At 42.5% G+C, this 19,304-nt stretch overlaps 1 long non-coding RNA gene across 1 annotated transcript in view; it reads right to left on the reverse strand.

Moving 5' to 3' along the window:
- Positions 1-19,304, reverse strand: part of LOC138745362 (uncharacterized) — a 30,304-nt gene that overhangs the window by 392 nt on the left and 10,608 nt on the right. The window lies entirely within an intron of this gene.

Here is a 19,304-nt window from a genome sequence, read left to right on the forward strand (position 1 = left end):
ATATTAACAGGGTTTCAAAAAAATCATGTACATTATTGAAAGAAAACTCCTCAGGGAACACCAGACTCTTGTTGAACAATTCCTGTTGTATTCCTCAAAATGGTTTGAATCTTGATTTCAAGCAGAGTCAGTTGGTGAGATTGTTGGTCCAGAAAAAACCCTGCCCACACATTCCCTTAAATACCTGCAAAGTCATGGCTCAGTTCTGCTCCATGCTAAAGCTATCAGAGCTTTTCTGAAGAGATAACGGACTTCAGATCCTGGTACATTGAGTCAAAAACACCCTAATGTTTCCCTGAACAACACACCTCTCTCTGAAAAACAACAAGAACCTTCCTGAGCAGTGCTCATTTACCTTTCAAGCACCAAATCCTGGTGAACTTTATACATATATTTTTATTTATATCTATATATATATAGGTCTTTATTCTTTGGAGCGTAGAAGGTTGAGAGGGGATTTGATAGAAGTATTTAAGATTATGAAAGGGATAGACAGAATGGATGTGGATAGACTATTTCCGTTAAGAGGAGGAAAGATTAAAACAAGAGGACATGAGTTAAGAATTAAGGGGCAGAGGTTTAGAGGTAACATGAGGGGGAACTTCTTTACTCAGAGAGTGGTAGCCGTGTAGAATGATCTTCCGGGAGAAATAGTGGTGGCGGAGTCAATTGTATTATTTAAGAAAAGGTTGGACAGGTGCATGGATGAGAAGAAGATGGAGGGTTATGGGCATTGTGCAGGGAGGTGGGACTAGAAAGGGGTGTTTGGTTCGGTGCGGACTAGAAGGGCCTAATGGCCTGTTTCCGTGCTGTAATTGTTATGTTATATGTTATGTTATATGTTAAATTCTGTACACAGTATGAATGGCCTGAAACCAGTGAACTTGGAGGAATGAGAAGTGAGATTGGACTGTGAACCAAAGAACTTTTCTGAACTTACACACACATTACACACACGTGCACTTAAATTAGAAGGTGGGTAAGTTAAGTAAATTAAGTTAAAGTAGTAAAATAGTGATAAGTTAACATGTAAATCCGTGTTCATGTTGAAAGATAATTAAAATCAGCTTTTGTTTAAGTCACCATTTGTCTTGGTGAATATCTATTGCTGCTGTGTTTTGGGATCCTCTGGTCTCGTAACACAGCACCAAGCTTCAGGTAATGATAATAGTCCAAAAAAGGGACCTGGCATCTTTTGAAAATTATTAATTGACTCTTCAATAATTATTGTAAATATTAACAAGACATAATATCATTTCACTGTTGTGTTTGTGTCGTTGGAGAATTCCCTTTCCATTCAATCAGAATTAGAGTTTTGGGTGCCGTATTTGAGAAAAGATGTGCTGGTGTTGGAGAAGGTCAGCGATGATTTACTGGAATGATATCAGGAATGAAAGGGTTAGTGTATGAGGAACAATTGTCGACTCCTCGACTGTACTAGTTGGAGTACAGAAGGAGAAGAGAGACCTCAGCGGCATTTCAAATGCTGGAAGGCTTGGACAGAGTACATATGGCAAAGATGATTCCCATGGTAGGAGATTCTAGAACAAGGGACATAATTTCAGGATAAAAGGGTGTCAATTTAAAACAGATGTGGAAAAATTGATTTTGTCAGTGGTTCATGGATCTGTGGAACTGAGGTCATTGGGTGTATTTCAGGCAGAGAATGACGGGTATTTGATTAGTCAAGGAATCAAGGGTTAAGGGGAGAGAGCTGGGCAGTGGGGATGAGTGGAAGAATGGTTGAACAGACTCAATGGGCCTATTTCTGCCCCTGTATCTTGTGATCTATATCCTGCGGAAGACCAAGACAACCCTCCTCTTGTATTCCATTATCAGAAAACAGTCTGCATCATGAGCTTATGTCATGTGAACCCATTTCCTATTGAATCCCATGTTACAAGTGACCCAATACAACTTCTGCATTGAGAGGACTACAGCTTCCTCATTTTTAAAATTGTTATTGAGCAGCTCAAATGAGATTTCTTGGTTCTTTTTTTGAAAGGGAAAAATTGCCATCAAATAAAATAGGAGAGAGAAAGCAGATGAATTCTATATGTGGGTGTAATGGAGGATTAAAACCATGTACCCAGATGCTTTTTGCTTATGTGGAACTGACGACACTGGATCCACACGCAGGTCACCTTACTTTCAGAATTAGCAGATGTAATTAAACTCAGCCATGGGGACTTATCTGAAGATACACTTTGAAATGGAATTCCACTGTGAGGCCCAGGGAAAGCAGTTGTCAAATGCAACACTCTGAAATTGACGAATTGGTCACAACCTGTCTTGCTCGAGAAGTTTTAATAAGTCTTTGTATCTACGAGATAAACCAGGAAATCATAACATCCTGGTTACATAATAATTAATCTTCTAAATTGTAGAATGTAATGTTCAGTTTTGATTTTGACTGACAAATATTAGAAGGAGTAGGCGCATGATTAATTGTTTTTGGGGTATATAAGCCTGTGGTCCTGCTGCTTAAGTTTAGACTCTCCGAGGGGTGGGAACACCCCTTGTTAAGAAGGAAGAACAGCCAGAGTCCGAGCAACGTCCCGGTCGGCGGAGGTGGAGAAGCTGCTACCAGCGCCCTGACAACCTACTACAAGTGTGCAGTCGTTGCCTCGCTTCGGCAGTTGGGACCAGCCCAGGCATTGATAAGTATAGTTGGGAAGGGCTTGCATATTGTAGTGTGAAATCAGCTTTTGAATTAGTAATAAACATTAGTATAAACTGAACTGCTCTTGGTGTGTGTGTCTATTTTCTTTCGGTAGCTCAAACACTGTGACCAATCTAAAATGAACAAAATGAGAGGTATAAGTTTACCCAAGACAGTGGGATTCAAAATTAAAGGTCGGTGATAAAAATACACCATTGTTGAAACATATAATTAATATATGGAATAAAACATATGATTAATATATGGAATGAAATTGGTGTAAGTGGATGTACATCACCCAGGATGGCTTTGATTCAAAATCCTCGTATCTTTTTCCAAGGATCATCAATTTCTGGACAGCTGGTTTCATAAGGGAATTATAAATGTTGAAGATTGTTGTGAAAGTGGTCAATTAATGTCATTTGAGCAACTGAAAAATAAATATCGTATAACTCATCGCAATCTTTTTTGCTATTTCCAACTAAGAGCATATTTGAAAGCTAAGTTAGGATCAACCATGTGGTACTGAAATAGAAATTCCTTATAAAGAGGAATTGTTAAAAAATTTACTTCGATTATGTCCTCTTTATTACAAGTAGGAACTTTTAAACGAGGAGTTCATAAGTCGAGACAAAGGTGGGAAATGGATCTGAATATTTTAATTGATTGGCAAATTAGGGCAGGTCCATATAAGGATCTCAATGTAAGATAAAAATTAGTTCAGTTTAATTCTTTTTACATCCGTAATGTAGCATATGTCAGAAAGGATTTTAACTGAAAGCTGCACTTGGAGTCAGGTGACTCAGGCAGTTGGATTTAAAAAGCTCAACATGAAGCTGATTTGGGAATAGAGATCACGTGATCCAGAGGAGTTGTATTAATTCACTTCAACTCAGCATTTTGGATCGATTGACCAGAGTTCCACACTGCAGCAGTGAGGAAGGAATTCATAACTAGTTTTTCTTCTGCAGTTACTTCTTACACCAGAGAAATTGAATAGAATAAAATCAGAATTATCAGATCAATGTTTGAGGTGTGGTGAAGATGTAGAAACTTTCTTGCATACAACTTAGCTTTGTCTTAATGCAAGATCTTTTTGGGGAGAATAACAAATTTTTTTGGAACAAGTTATAGGAGCTGTTTTTCCACAAAATCCAACCTTAATTTTATTAGGAAATATTGAAGGAACAAGGCCCAAATTAAAACTATTAAAGTATCAATTGAAATTTGTTTAATTAATGTTAGCGGTGATGAGGAAATGTATTGCACTTATTGGATATCACATATAATTTTAGGGATGTCAAGATGACATGCAAAAATTCAAAGTTGTCTTCCTTTAGAAAAAAATACTTCAAGCTTGAGAAATGTATACTCTATGCTTTTGCAAATTTGGCACCTGCATATTCAAATATTAGGCTTCAATTTGTAAAAATGCCCTTTCCATCCCTCTAGACATGCTAGATTCTACTCTAAGTTGTAAAATTTTTATTTAAATGTGTTAGATTTCCTCGCCACCAAGAACTCTGGTGAAGCGGAGGACTAACACAGGGGACCAGAAAACAGGAAGACCACACACCATCAACATCTGAGAAGCGGAGGATTCATTCCACAGGTCAGTGACCATGGAAGCAGAACAGTGAGGGGTCCTGCATCTGTAGGACCCACATATCTGACAGGCTGTTGGTAATTTGAGGAGAGAAACCCACGCAGGCTATGGGCTTCTGGAGAAAGCAGTCAAGGAACTCACACTAGGCTGTGGATTGCTAGAGACAGGTTCAAAACTGGCTAAAAGGGTATCAGGTATCAGACTTGGGATACGAGTGGGTGCTAAATGGTTCCTAATTGTGTCAGAGGTTCAAAACTGGATCTTGCATTGTCAATGACTTGCATTCGTCTGTGACCATTGATAGAGAATCCACAGACCCTCAGTGACTTGGCCCAGGGCTTGGGATGGTGGGGTTGGGCAGTGGGGTGGGGTGGGGGGAGAGAGAGAGAGAGCACGACTCTCTTTTGCTTCTTTCTCTCACTGCAAGAGGTATTTCAGGCAATTTCTACCAATGGCGAATGTCTGCCTTAAAGCAGGATAAAAACAATTTTGTGTGATATAACACTTTTAAATTACATGACAGTAAATTGTCTCCTGAAATAGAGAGGTTCAAGTTTCAAACTATTACAAATTCCACTCACCAGAGCTACCTGGATTATACCTCTTCCCACTTTTTCTTTTGCAAGGACACCATTGATTTGATCACAACTCCTCTGCTTCATCTGTCCTGTGACAGATTATATATTTTACATTGTATATAGATATGTTTTTGAAAGAGATGGATTGTTGGAGTCGTGGAGGTCACAAAAAACACAAACACTTCACAAAACAGCTCTTATTTAAATTGCAAGAGCTTTGCTGAGAGTGAGTCATGCAGGCGCCAAGAGCCTTTGCAAAGACAAAACAAGGAGACTGCTTTGCTATAAATTCAAAATTAGGTGTAAATGGATGATTGTTTTTAAAGCAACAGATGAATGGACTCAGAAGTTTGGGTCAGGTGCAGTCATCTGGCTGGTTCCAGTTTGCTGTTCTAAGAAGGTCATGTGGTTTTGCAAGCAGAGAGGAGAGGCCAAATAGGCTTTTTTTCTGAAAGAGAGAGAGAGAGAGATGGCAAGTTGACATCTTGTTGAAACCCCATTTTGAAGACGGGTTGTGAGTTCTCAGTTCAGCCTGTTGAAAAACCTTGTTGCCCATACAAGAGGAGATGACTGGCTAGAAATGGTGTTTCACCTGAAACGAGGGAAAGAAAGGAACTCAATGGTGACCTGCAGAAGAGGTTATCATTTGGAAAACCCTGATGGGGCTAGTTTCTTTGGCAAGACCCCAAAGTGAACGATCAGAGGGAATCAGATTTTGTGTGTCCAATGAGCAAGAAATCCCTCTCTGAAATCAACAAGCGCCTTCCTGGAGGGTAAACATTTACTTTTAAGCACCAGAGCTTGGTAAAAATTCATAAATGTTAAATCTGTGCATAGTATAAGAATTGATAGACACCGGTGAACTGGGGAGTTGTGTCAAAGAACTTTATACATATTAAATACACCTGCGCTTAGAATTGGAAGGGGGCAATGTAAGGCTGTTAAGTTAATAGTGATAAGTTAAAGTTTGAATCTATTTTTTTGTTTAAAGAAATTTAAAAACAACGTTTGTTTAAATAACCATTTGTCTTGATGATTTACTATTGCTGCTAAGGTTTGGGGTCCTCAGGGACTGTAACAGTCCCAGGATGAGGTCTTCTACTCCAGGACACCCAAAATGACTTATTTCTTCAATAAATGCAGATCCCCCATACTGTCTTTGATAAAGCCTACACTCTTATCTCCAATTCTTTTTCTGCCCTTCCCCCACCTCCTCTCTGGCAGAACAAGAACAGAATCCCTCAGGTTTCTCACTTACCACCCATCAGCTGCCACATCTGACACATTATCCTTGAATACTTCCAACTTCAGCACCATCCTCTAACCTGTTACATCTAACCCGCTCCACTCATATCCTCTTTTCACAGGGGCATGTCTTTCTGTGACTCCCTCGACGGCACTTCCCTCTCCACCCATCACCACCTCATGTAGTCCCCATTGGAACTGCAGAAATTGCCAAACTTGTCCCTACATCTCCTGGCACCTCTATCCAAGGCTACAATCAGACCTTCCAGGTGAGGCAGTGTTTCACATGCACCCCATCCAATTTAATCTCCCACATTTGGTAGACTCAGTTGATCTCATTATCAGCAAGACCAATACAGACTGGGTGGCCATTTTGCTAAATACATGTGCTCTGTGGATCTAAACTTGAGCTTCCTGTGACCTACCATATCAATTCTCTAACCCTTCCAGCAACATGTCTATTGGCCCCATCCTTCGCCAGGTTGAGGGCACACAAACTGAAAGAAAACACGTTATATTCCTCCTGGGCAGCCTTAAACTCTATAGCATGAACACGAATGTTTCTAATTAAAGCAGCCACTCACCTCTGTCTGATTTCATTGTTTCATTCTATTGATCTACTGCCCATTTGAATATAATTAGTCCTTTAAGGTCGAAAAGTTGACAGTGCTGTTTTCCCCATATATCTTGCCATTGAACAACTGGCAAAATTAAGTGGCATTTGTTGCGAAATGAATGGTGTTATTGTTCAAAATCTGCCTGTGATCGAAAGTATTCTTGGACTGAATAGACATCTGGGCCAAGTGGCTATTTAAGGTCAATCTGTACATGATTGTACATCCTAAAGTACAATGACTACTTCTATCCACTAAAGATTGTTAAAGAGCAAGAATAGACAATACAATCACATAAAATTTCCATCCATACAGCACACGTATTAATACACAAAACAATCACACCTCCTTATTGGTCAGGAAGTGCCTACACTTCCCAAGGAGACTGAGGAGGTCAAGGCCAACAGCTCTATTCCTGAGATTTTACAGGAGTGCAGTTGAGTCTCCTGTCTGGCTGCATCATTCGATGGTCTAGTAGTTGGTAAGCATCAGACAGGAATGATGCAAAGAGTTGTGAGTATCACTGAGGTCTCCCTTTCTCCTGTAGGTGACATTTACTGGGAGTGTTGTTCAAATAGGGCTCAAGGAATTGTAAAAAGACCATTTCCATCCAATGCACACTACTTCGATAGAGCTACTAAAGCAACACACACACACACACACACACACACCAGGTTAGTCAACACAAGACTGCTTTATTCAGACTTTACAGACTTATTTTATTTACAGCGTGTCCCGGGCTCCATGGGATATCATTATGTGTTTGCTGCCAATCCACGGGACCGCAGGTTTATATTAAACCCTGTGAGTGTCCCGAGCCTTCTGTCAGGAGAGTCCACAGATCAACGTGTTGTTCCTCGGCACACAGCACCACGCGAGTATGGTCAATTAAATGGACACCTGTTTGTCTTATGATTTCACGTGCCCGCCAAAGAACCATGCCCACTCAGCCCATTACACAGCTGCTACCCGACCCCCCCCCCCGAACCGTCACCAGAAACTAAAGCACCAGCTGCATGCACCTTAGGTGGATGCCCTCGCCATCTGCGCAGGGGGCACTGAATGGATGAAGTGGGATCCACATGGGCAGGCTTGAGTCTGTCCACATGAAACAGCTACAATGTCCCCCAATGTCCAAAGCATACACAACCCCATCCTTCTTCACCACACAACAATGGCCCTCATACGGTCGTAACGGCACTCGTGGAACCTGTCTGCACACAAAAACAAAATCAGTGTCCAGGAGTGATGGGGGCACATTCTTTTTAGAGGTTCCATGCCAGTGGGTATGAAAAGGTGATCACAACACCACGTTGAAGCTGCTGAAGAACGTTCAGATCAGAGTTGGTTGTGAAATGAATGTCCCAAGAAACTGTAAGGACCATACCATAAACCAACTCTTCAGACAATGCAGACATGTCTTCCTTTGGAGCCGGGTGCACTCCCAATAGAACCCAGGGCAACTCTTCGACCTAATTGAGACCGGAGAATCGGGCCTTCAGTTGCCGGTGGAAACGTTCCACAAGGCCGTTGGACTGTGGGTGAATTGTGTTCCACGGACTGAAGTAATTGTGGGTCGGGAAACCAAACCTAGCCATCCAATTGATGATGAATGTTCTGGCCCTTGTCTCAGTGTCACTGGATGGCAATGGGATGGCCTCTGGCCAGCGCGTGAAACGTTCTATGACTGTTAGAATCTATCTCATGTTTTGAGATACTGGCAATGGTCCGAGCAGGTTCACTTGCACGTGTTACAACAACCTGTGTACCGCCAGGAAAGGTTGAAGAGGTGCCTTAGTGTGGCACTGAATTTTGGCAGTCTGGCAGGAGGAACATGTGCAGACACATTGCGCAATGCCTTTTTTCAGACCATGCCATACATATTTATTTGACGTGAGCTTGACAGATGTTCTGATGGACGGATGAGACAAGCTGTGTATCTGGTCAAAAAGGCATTGCCTCCAAGATGGCGGAATCACTGGTCTAGTGTAGCCCAAAGACATGTCACAAAGTAAGGTTGGCAGCCCAGTTGTGCTGCCACCTGCTGTATGTCCAGGTTGGTCATGGCCGTACTGTATGCCTGAACATCGGGGTCCATTGCCTGGACACTGGCTAATTCCGGAATATCAATGTCACCCTGAATATGATATAGTCAGTCTGATCAGCATATTCGTGACGCCATTGTTTTTACCAGAAATATAGTGCACATCCATGGTAAATTCTGAATTGTATGACAGTGACCCTGCTGTCTTGCCGACCATGGATCCGTTATTTTGATGAAGGCAAAAACGAGTGGCTGGTGGTCTGTGAACACAGTGAAATACTGACCCTCCAAAACAAATCGGAAGTGCCGTGTCGCTTGATACAATGCACTGTATTTCATCTCCAATGGCTATAGATGTCAGCTAAAGAATGCGAGGGGTTGGCAATGGCCATCAACGTACTGCTCAACAACCACACCCAGGGCCGTACTCGAGGCATCAGAACTAAATGTCAAGGAAGTGTCGGGGTTAGGATGGGGGAGCATTGCTGCATTGACTAAAGCATCTTGAGCATCACAAATTCAACCTCTGTTGTCCAGGGAACGTCCCTGTGCTTTGTGGTGAGGATCGGAAACTGTGGACAAAGAATGTCAGCAGCTGTTGGAATGAACCGGTGATGGAAGTTTTTCCTGCCCAAGAATTTCTGCAGGCCCTGATCCGTGGTAGGTGTTGGAAAAGCAGGGACTGCCTTTACCTTGCTGGATAAGGGAAAGACACCGTTGGCTGTGATCTTGTGTCCCAGGAAGCTGATGGTGGATTTGCCAAATTGACATTTGCTAGGGTTGATGGGAAGACCAAATTCCCCCAGCCCTTGGAACAGGCGGAGTAAATGCAGTTGGTGATATCCTGACTGGCTATGAGGACATTATCCAAGTAGATGTAAGGGAACTCTAAATCTCTGCCCAAAGTGCCTATCAGCTGCTGGCAGGTTTGAACGGCATTCTTCAACCCAAGTGGCATCCTATGAAATTCAAAAAGCCTGCGCAGTTTATCAGATGGAAGAGAACGAGTCCTGGTGTAAGTCGGCAGGCCTGAAGTGTCTCTGTAATGGGATACACCCTGGGCCATTTAGGAGGGATTGGAATTTGGTGAGAGAGTACAGGGAAATTCATTGAGGAGAGCAGCATGTGCATCTTTGTGCAGGGTCTGGACCCCGAGATGGGAAACACTCCCTTTGCTGCAGACCAGTGGGTATGTTTGAAAAGTGGTACATGAACCAATTTCCTCCACCTCACATCTACTAGAAAGTCACGGGACCTTAAAAAATCTGCACCCATAATGGGCTGTGTAATGGAAGCCAATACACAATTCCAATGGAATGTCACACCTCCTATCCAAATCGTGACTCGTCGTGTGCCAAAGCAGGCAATTTTCATCCCATTTGCTGTTTGAAGAGCCAGGTGTTGTTATTTATGTGGTTTTTTATTTCAAAATAGGTTGGGTGGGAGCTAACGGACCTCAGCACTCGTGTCTACACGAAACTTGTGCTTACCAGTGTCGTCTTGAAGACACAATGGGCCCGTACTTGTGCCAGATGCCGAGGCCATTAATGGTAGCCGGGTTTTTCATTTCCTACCTTTTTTCTGTAATAGGTACATGCAGGACACATTTATGGGCTTTTATCCCCATTGGCGATGGTAAAAACAGCATTCTCGCCGCCCATCAGTGTGTTCATCCTTCTTTGACTGAACTGTAGATACAGGAGGCTCATAGGAAATGGGATATAGATCTGCTGCAAAAACAGTCTGGACGTGAGCAGACTCTTGCATTGGAGTATAATGGAGCCTATCAGCCTCCCGCGCTACATGGAAATCCATGTTAATGATTGGTATTGCGACACGACCTAGGAGTTTGGACAGGAATTGAGTCTCAAAAAGTATACAATGAGAATGACCATCTGCTAATGCAACCATCTCATTCATTAGGTCGGATAGATTCCTCTCACCCGAGCCCTCCATATTTAAAAGCCGCAAGCTGCGCTCATGTCTAATCAATTCCAGTGTGTCCAGGAGAAATTGGCTAAACCTGGTGTACTGGTTTTCCACCAGGGGATTGGCAACAAATTCTCTTACTTGAGATCCTGTAGCAGCGTCCAATGCACCTACTATGTACCAGAATGTCATGTCCTCTGCCATTATGCCACAACACAAAACTAGGTTTCAGCCTGATTAAGTTATACGCAAGGTTGATGGGTCCAGAAAGGAGGCAAGTGAAGTCCTAACATCGATTGGGAAGCAGAGTCAGTGAGAGGTCAGGATGGCTTAGAGTTTAGATAACGTGTTCAGGACTGCATTTTGCAGCAGCATGTGGAGATGTCCACGAGATGGGGTCAGTGTTCGATCTGTGGGAAGAGAATGAAATGGGGCAGGTGGCGGAGGTGAGTGTTAGGGAGAACTTCAGATCCAGTGATCATGGGTCCTTTAGATTTAGCTTAATTATGGAAGGGGATAGGTCGGGTTCAAAGTTGAAGATCTTCGAGTGGGGGTAGGCCAGATTTGAAGAAATGAGAAGAGATTTGCAGAGAGTTGTGTGGGCTGATCTTTTAGTCGAAAATGATCTAGAAGAAAATTGGAGGGTATTTAAAAGTGAGATTTTGAGAGTAAGGGATCTTCATGTTCCAGATCGGCCGAAAGGCAAGACTCCAAGGAAGCCGTGGTTTTCTAGAAAAATTAGGAACGGTTCAGGATAAGAGGGAGGCCCATGCTAAATATAAGAAACAAAAGATTGATCCTTACTTAGATTGCAGAAAGAACCTCAAAAGGGAAATTAGAAAGGCAAAAAGATGGTATAAGGTGTCAATAGCTAATAAGGTGAACGTGAATCATGAGGGTTTTTACAGATACATGAACAGTAAAAGGAGGTTGAAGGATAGAGTAGGTCCACTGGAAAATGATAACGGTGGGCGATGTGTATGTCAAGAGCTGTATGAGATGGGGAAGATATTGAACAATTTTTTTTCTCTTCTCTATTCACGAGGGAAAGGAACACTGGACTATGTGAGATAAATGAGATGAATGCTTTAGTTATGGAAAGGATAAGGATTATTAAAGAGAGGGTTTTGGATCTTCCAGGGTCAATGGAGGTGGATAAGTCTCCTGGTCCTAATGGTACTTTTCTCAGGACGTTAAAGGAGGTCAGGGAGCAAACAGCCGGGGCTCTGATGGTGATTTTACAAAGATCACTGGAAGTGGGTGTGGTGTTGCGGGATTGGAGGGTTGCAAATGTAGTTCCGCTGTTTTAAAAAAGAGCTCAAGGTGTAGGCCAAATAATTATCGGCCAATAAGTTTGAGTTTGGTGGTGGCAAAAGTTATGGAGGGTATTCTTCGAGATAGTATGTACAAATATCTGGATAGGCAGGGAGGGATCAGGGGCACCCAGCATGGGTTTGTGAAGGGAAAATCATGTTCGATGAATCTTGTTGAATTTTTTGATGAGAAAAGTAGATCAGGTGATGAGATCTATTTGAATTTTAGTAAGGCTTTTGATAATGTTCCGCATGTAAAGTTAGTTAGGAAGGTTCAGTCACTAGGGATTAATAGATAGTGAGATGGGTTCAGAGGTGGCTGTGAAACAGACAGCAGAAAGTCATGGTGGACAACTGTCTGTCAGGATGGAAGCCTGTGACGAGCAGTGTGCCTCAGGGATCGGTGCTGAGTCCCCTGTTGTTTATCATTTATATTCATGATTTGGATGCGGGGGTGGTTAATTGGGTGAGAAAATATGCAGAAGATACGAAAATAGTGAGGAAGGTTTTCTTGGTTTGTTTGGAATAGTAGACTGAAAGATGCCAGATGGATTTTAATGTTGACAAATACAGTTAAGGGGAATGAAGAGGAACAGGGGGATCTTGGAGTTATGGTACATGGTTCACTGAGGTTGGATTCCCATGTAGACAGGGCATGCTGGCCTTCATAAATCCTAGCATAGTCTAGAGTATAGCTGTTTAAGGCATTGGTGAGGCCAAGTTTGGAGAATTGTGTTCAGTTCTGATCTCCATTTATTGGAAGGATATAGATAAGGTGGAAAGGGTGCAGAGAAGATTTACAAAAATGTTGCCTGACTAACAACATCAAGAGCACAGAGAAGGATTAAGGAGATTGCGACTTTATTCATTAGAATGTAGATGGTTGAAGGGGGTTATGATAGAGGTATTTAAAATTTTGAAGGGAATAGATAGACTAGATATGAGTAGAGTCTTTCCCCTGAGGGCAGGGGAGGTTGGAACAAGAGGGCATGAGTTAAGGGTAAGGGGTAAAGCTTTAGGAGAAATGTTGGAGGATGCTTCTTCACTCAGAGAGTGGTGGCAGAATGGAATGATCTTCCAGAAGAGATAATTGCAGCAGTGTCCATTCTGTGACTTAAGAGAAGGTTGGATGTGTACATGTATATGAAGGGGTTGGAGGGATATGGGCAGAGTGTGGGAGGGGGAAACTAGTGGAGTTGTTCATGTGAACTGGCACGGACTCGAAGGGCCGATATGGCCTGCTACCGTGCTGTAAACTGTCATATGGGTATAGTGTGCCGGGCTCCACGGGACAAGGTGGGACATCATTAAGAGTTTGCTGCCAGCAGGTTTAAATTAAGCCATGTGAGTATCCCGCGCTTTCTGGCCCATGTATCAAGGACTTCTCCGAGAGGCGGAGTCTCAAGAAAACAACCTCTATCCTCAGGGACCCTCACCACCCAGACCAGGCCTTCTTCACACTGTGATCACCAGGAAAACAGGTCCAGGAGCCTGAAGATGAACACCCAAAGGTACAAACATAGCTTCTCCCCCACTGCCATCAGATTTCCGAATGGACAAGGAAACACAGTCACTCTCACTTACTCTTCATTTTGCACAAATGAATTTCTTTTTTTAAAATGTAATTTAGAACAATATTTGCACCTGTTTTGTTGCCACAATATGACAAATTTTGAGACATGTTCATCACAAAAAAATTTAATTCTGAACACTGTGCATACATCAGAAAACAATCATAGCTCCAAAATCAATTTGAAAAGATTAATGAACAATTTCCATGCCCCCTCCACTTTTACATCTATTTTTCTAAATTCACTCCATGATTGAGACATCTCAACTTAACCCAACCCACATTTCTTCTCCCATTCAAAGCACTCAGTAATACACCAAGAAAGTAAAATAAAATCTCAATGCTGGAAATACTCAGCAGGTCATCTACTGGAAAAATAATCGGAGTTAAAACATTCAGGTCGATAACCTTTCACTGGGATTCTGAAAGATATTCAAACAAACTTGATTCTCTTTGCTGAGAAAAAGAAGAGGAGAAATAACAAACTGAATACGTGGGATGAAAAGCCCGAGCAGCAGAAATGGCAGTGGTGCTGGATGAGTGGAGTCGACTCATTGATCACCACATCTGTCTGGATGGAGGGGGAAAGGATAAACAAGACAAACATGATGCCATCACTGTGAGGTTCAATACGACAGCTGCAGAGAATCTGAAATGAAGGAACGGTGAAAATATTTGTTTTTGGATCAATGTGACAAAATTTGACCTGACAAAAGAAAACAAAATTGCTTTGTTCTGCCAGAACGCTCTAGATCAAGGGGCACAATAAAATAGTCCAGAAGCCAACATTATGAAATTGAACAGCCAAGTTATGGAAATCGGCAGCAAGAGATAAAACACAGTTGCATAATTCCATGAAAGTGGTGTCACAGGATGACAGGGATCTAAAGCCAGCTTTTGTCATCTTGGCCTTCATTAATTAACAAAAAGAAAATAGGAGTTGGGAAGTTATGGTGAGGTTGTATAAGATGATGGTGAGGTCAAATTTGGAGTATTGTGTGCAGTTCTGGTCACCTAGCTACAGGAAGGGTATTAGTAAGATTGAAAGAGTGCAGAGAAGATTTACTTAGACACTGCCAGGTCTTCAGGAGTTGAGCTGAGGGAAAGGTTGAACAGTTTGGGACTTTATTAATTGGAATGTCGAAAAAGAGTAAGAGATTGCTTAAAATGGCACATGAATGAGAAAAAAGGCTGAGAAAGTTTGCTGTCGACCCAATTGTGTCGGAAAAATTTTCCTTGAGAAAAATTGTCATTGGCCCATTTCCTCTGGAGTTATGAAACCACGCACAGAACAAGTCAATGATGTACGATTAAAACAGTGGTTTTCAAACTTTTTCTTTCCAATCATATACCACATTAAGTAATCCCTTACTAACAGAGCACTTCTGGCACAGGGATTAAGTGGAATATGATCCGGGGGGTGGGGGTGGGGGTGTGGAGGAGGAGTTTGAAAATCACTACTTGAGATGAAAAGGTTTCTCCATCTCCATTTTGAGCAGATATCCTTTTATTCTGAGGTTGTGCCCACTGGTCCTAAACTCTCCCACTACTGGCAAAATTCTTTCTATCCAGCCCTTTCACTATTCATCGGATTTCAATGAGGTCCTGCCTCATTCTTCTAAACTCGGGTGAGTCCAGGCCCAGAACCATCAAATGCTCCTCAAACATTATTCTTCTCATCCCCAGAATCATTCTTGTAAACCACCTCTGGGCCATCACATCCTCTCTTAGAAATGGGGCCTAAAATTCCTCACAACACTTACGAGATCAGGACAACCAGAAGGTGGTCACGTGAGGGAAGACAGCTGCAGGACTGCCTAGAGTCCGTGGACTGGATGGTGTTCAAGGAGTCAACTGAGAGGGGGGAGGGAGTGTGGTTGTGGCAAGATGGCGTAGGAAAAAGACATGAGAAGACATCTTTCCCTGACTGAACTGTTCAATACTCGAACTGTAGTGACTTCTTTGACTTTATCAATGTTTTGAACAGTAATTTACTACAGTAGGATTCTGGAAATGAAGAAAGGGAAAAAACAGTGTTGGGCACGACCAGGTGGCCCAATAATCACAGAGACAAAGGCCCAATAATCACAGAGACAAAGACTGAGGGGAACGATAGGCTTTATTAAACACAACAGTGCAGGCACCTGGGTCCAAGTGAGGGAAGTGAAGGGATGGAAGATGTGGGTCGACCTTCATGGCCTGGGTCACAGGGGAGGAGTCCAGGAGAGGATGACATCAGGGGGTGGGGGTGGATCAGCCCATGCCTGTACTGGTCAGTACATACAACACCATATCAAAACAAGCAACTTAGAAAAAACCTAGTTTTTCAACCTGTGAAAAGTGCAGAAGAAGCAAGGCCAACCTCCCAGAAGGGACCTCGGGATCAGTTAGACATGGATCCGAAGCCTCAACATGTAAGTCAGGACCAGCTGGAATAAACGTCTGCATTCTCTGCACATCCGGAGATGCAAGATAGCGCCAAGATCTTTGGCTGGGCCAGGAGGAGTGCAAGCATGGAATTCGACACCAGCCGGGCTTGACGAAGGAGAGTGTGGGGGGGGGGGGTGAGTGCCCGAATGCAAGCACGTTTCCGGGAAGGGGTCTGCCTGTATGCAGCGGCACATCTGGAGATGCTCTCACTTGCAGGAAATTCTGGATCCGATCCACAGTCCGACTGCCAGGTATGAGGTGGAAGGGAAGAGGTGGAGGAGGACAACTCAGAGGTTCAAGAAGAAGAAGAGCAAGAATGACTACTTGCTGCAGTTGGACTCAATGAAGGGAGGCCTAAGGCTTGAAGAACATCTCCTTCTCCAATGAAAGCTGTTGTTTCACCACAGACACCTTCCCCAGACTTCAAGGCCCCTGTAACAGGGATGGAAGTCAACCTCATGCCTATAGAACTGATCCAACCAAATGAAAAGATGATGTCTTCTGTGAACTAAGGTTTTGAAACTTTAAATGATCAATTTGCTGTTATGGAGGAAATAAATGGCTGGTATGTGTGAAGAAATTACATTTATTCAAGTTGATATTAATAAGAGCTTAACAGCAGTAGACACTGGACAAGTTCAATTTAAGAGAATAGAAGTTTTTATTGACTGTGAGGACCATTATGCGGAGAGAATGGATCATATTGAGGATTTATTTCCAGGCTGGGATGTCCAGAAGAGAGATTTGTTATAAACATTGATTCGTTGGAAAATCAAAGTTGTCGTAATAACATTAAGAGAGTTGGTCTGCCGGAAGATATTGAAGGTTCAGATCTTGTAAAATTATTTTTGGAAAAGGATTCCAGAGATATTGGGAGTTGAATTTTTTTAGATCGGGCTCAGAGGCCTTTAAGGAGAAAACCTTTTCCAGGTTAAATATCAAGAGCGGTTCTTTTAAGATGTTTGCAATATCAGGATAGAGAAATGAATTTGCGGCTTGTGGTTCAGAAAGCTCGCCTTGATCAAAGCCCTACGATGTATCAAGGAAATAGAGTTTTATTTTATGCTGATTTAAGTCAGGAGATTATTAAGTGATGGAAAGAGTTTAATCTGGTCAAAGCAGAGCTGTGGAAGAAAGGGTATAAGTTTACTTTCGGTATCCATCGGTATTTAAGGTGATTTATGGGCCAGATCAGTCTCAATGTTTTGAGAGTCCTTATGGTGCATTAACTTTTGTGAATTCCTTCCCTGATTTGAAGGAATCGATGGGGAAAATGCCTGAGGTTAAGATTGGGAAGGGAACGGGGAAAAGAATTGGAATCAGAATCGGTGAGTGATGTTTGAAAGATACATTGAATGTAAGAGGAATCTTAAGAGAGGAATTAGGAAAGCTAAAAGAAGGTACGAGAAAACTATGGCAAGCAGGGTGAAAACTAATCCAAAAGAGTTCTACAAATATGTTAATGGTAAGAGGAAAGCTAGAGACAAAGTTGGTCCCTTAGAAAATCAGAGTGGAAAACTGTGTGTGGAACCTAGAGAAATGGGGGAGATATTGAACAGTTTCTTTTCTTCGGTATTCACTAAGGAGAAGGATATTGGGAGATGTGGGATAAAAAAAGCAAATTGGGTAAATATGGGGAATATAGAGATTACAAAAGGTGTAGTTTTAAGGCTTTTGAAGAATATAAAGGTGGATAAGTCTCCGGGACCAGATGGGATCTTCCCCAGGACATTGAGAGAAGTGAAGGAGGAAATAGCAGAGGCTCTGGCGGTAATTTTTCAAATGTCATTAGATATGGCGATAGTGCCGGAGGATTGGCGCATTGCGCATGTGGTTCCGTTATTTAAAAAGGGTTCAAGGAGGAAGCCTGGCAACTATCGGCCTGTAAGTTTGACGTCTGTGGTAGGTAAATTAATGGAGAAAATTCTTAGAGATAATACTTATAAACATCTGGATAGACAGGGTCTCATCAGGAGCACTCAACATGGATTTGTGGGAGGAAGGTCATGTTTGACCAATCTGATTGAATTTTTTGAAGAGGTGACTAGGAATGTGGATGAGGGTAGCGCAGTGGATGTTGTCTATATGGACTTCAGTAAGGCCTTCGATAAGGTACCACATGGAAGGTTAGTTAGGAAGGTGCAGTCTTTAGGTATAAATTTTGAGATAGTCAAATGGATTGAACATTGGCTGAAAGGGAGAGGCCAGAGAGTGGTAGTGGATAATTGTCTGTCAGGTTGGAGGCCGGTGACCAGTGGTGTGCCTCAAGGATCTGTATTGGGCCCATTGTTGTTCGTTATATACATTAATGATCTAGATGATGGGGTGGTGAATTGGATTAGTAAATATGCAGACGATACTAAGATAGGTGGAATAGTGGATAATGAAGAAGGTTTTCAAGGAGTGCAGAGGGATTTGGGCTGCTTAGAAAAGTGGGCTGAAAAATGGCAGATGGAATTTAATCCTGATAAGTGTGAGGTGCTTCATTTTGGTAAGAAGAATCAGAATAGGACATATGTGGTAAATGGGAGAGCATTGAGGAATACAGAAGAGCAGAAAGATTTAGGAGTGACAGTACATCGTTCCCTGAAGGTAGAAACTCACGTGAATAGGGTGGTGAAGAAGGCTTTTAGTATGCTGGCCTTTATCAATCATTGCATGGAATATAGGAGTTGGGAGGTGATGTTGAGATTGTATAAGACGTTGGTGCGGCCTAATTTGGAGTTCTGTGTGCAGTTCTGGTCGCCTAATTATAGGAAGGATATAAACAGAGTGGAGAGAGTGCAGAGAAGGTTTACAACAATGTTGCCTGGGTTTAAGCATCTGGAGTATGGGGAGAGATTGGGTCTTTATTCTTTGGAGCATAGAAGGTTGAGAGGGGATTTGATAGAAGTATTTAAGATTATGAAAGGGATAGACAGAATGGATGTGGATAGACTATTTCCGTTAAGAGGAGGAAAGATTAAAACAAGAGGACATGAGTTAAGAATTAAGGGACAGAGGTTTAGAGGTAACATGAGGGGGAACTTCTTTACTCAGAGAGTGGTAGCTGTGTGGAATGATCTTCCGGGAGAAATAGTGGCGGCGGAGTCAATTGTATTATTTAAGAAAAGGTTGGACAGGTATATGGATGAGAGGAAGATGGAGGGTTATGGGCATTGTGCAGGGAGGTGGGATTAGAAAGGGGTGTTTGGTTCGGTGCGGACTAGAAGGGCCTAATGGCCTGTTTCCATGCTGTAATTGTTATGTTATGTTATGTTGAAGATGAAGCTCAAGCTCAATGTGGGTGTTATCACTGGGATGACTGATGGGT

Source organism: Narcine bancroftii, chromosome 11, assembly GCF_036971445.1.
Source record: "Narcine bancroftii isolate sNarBan1 chromosome 11, sNarBan1.hap1, whole genome shotgun sequence".
NCBI classification, from domain to species: Eukaryota; Metazoa; Chordata; class Chondrichthyes; order Torpediniformes; family Narcinidae; genus Narcine; species Narcine bancroftii.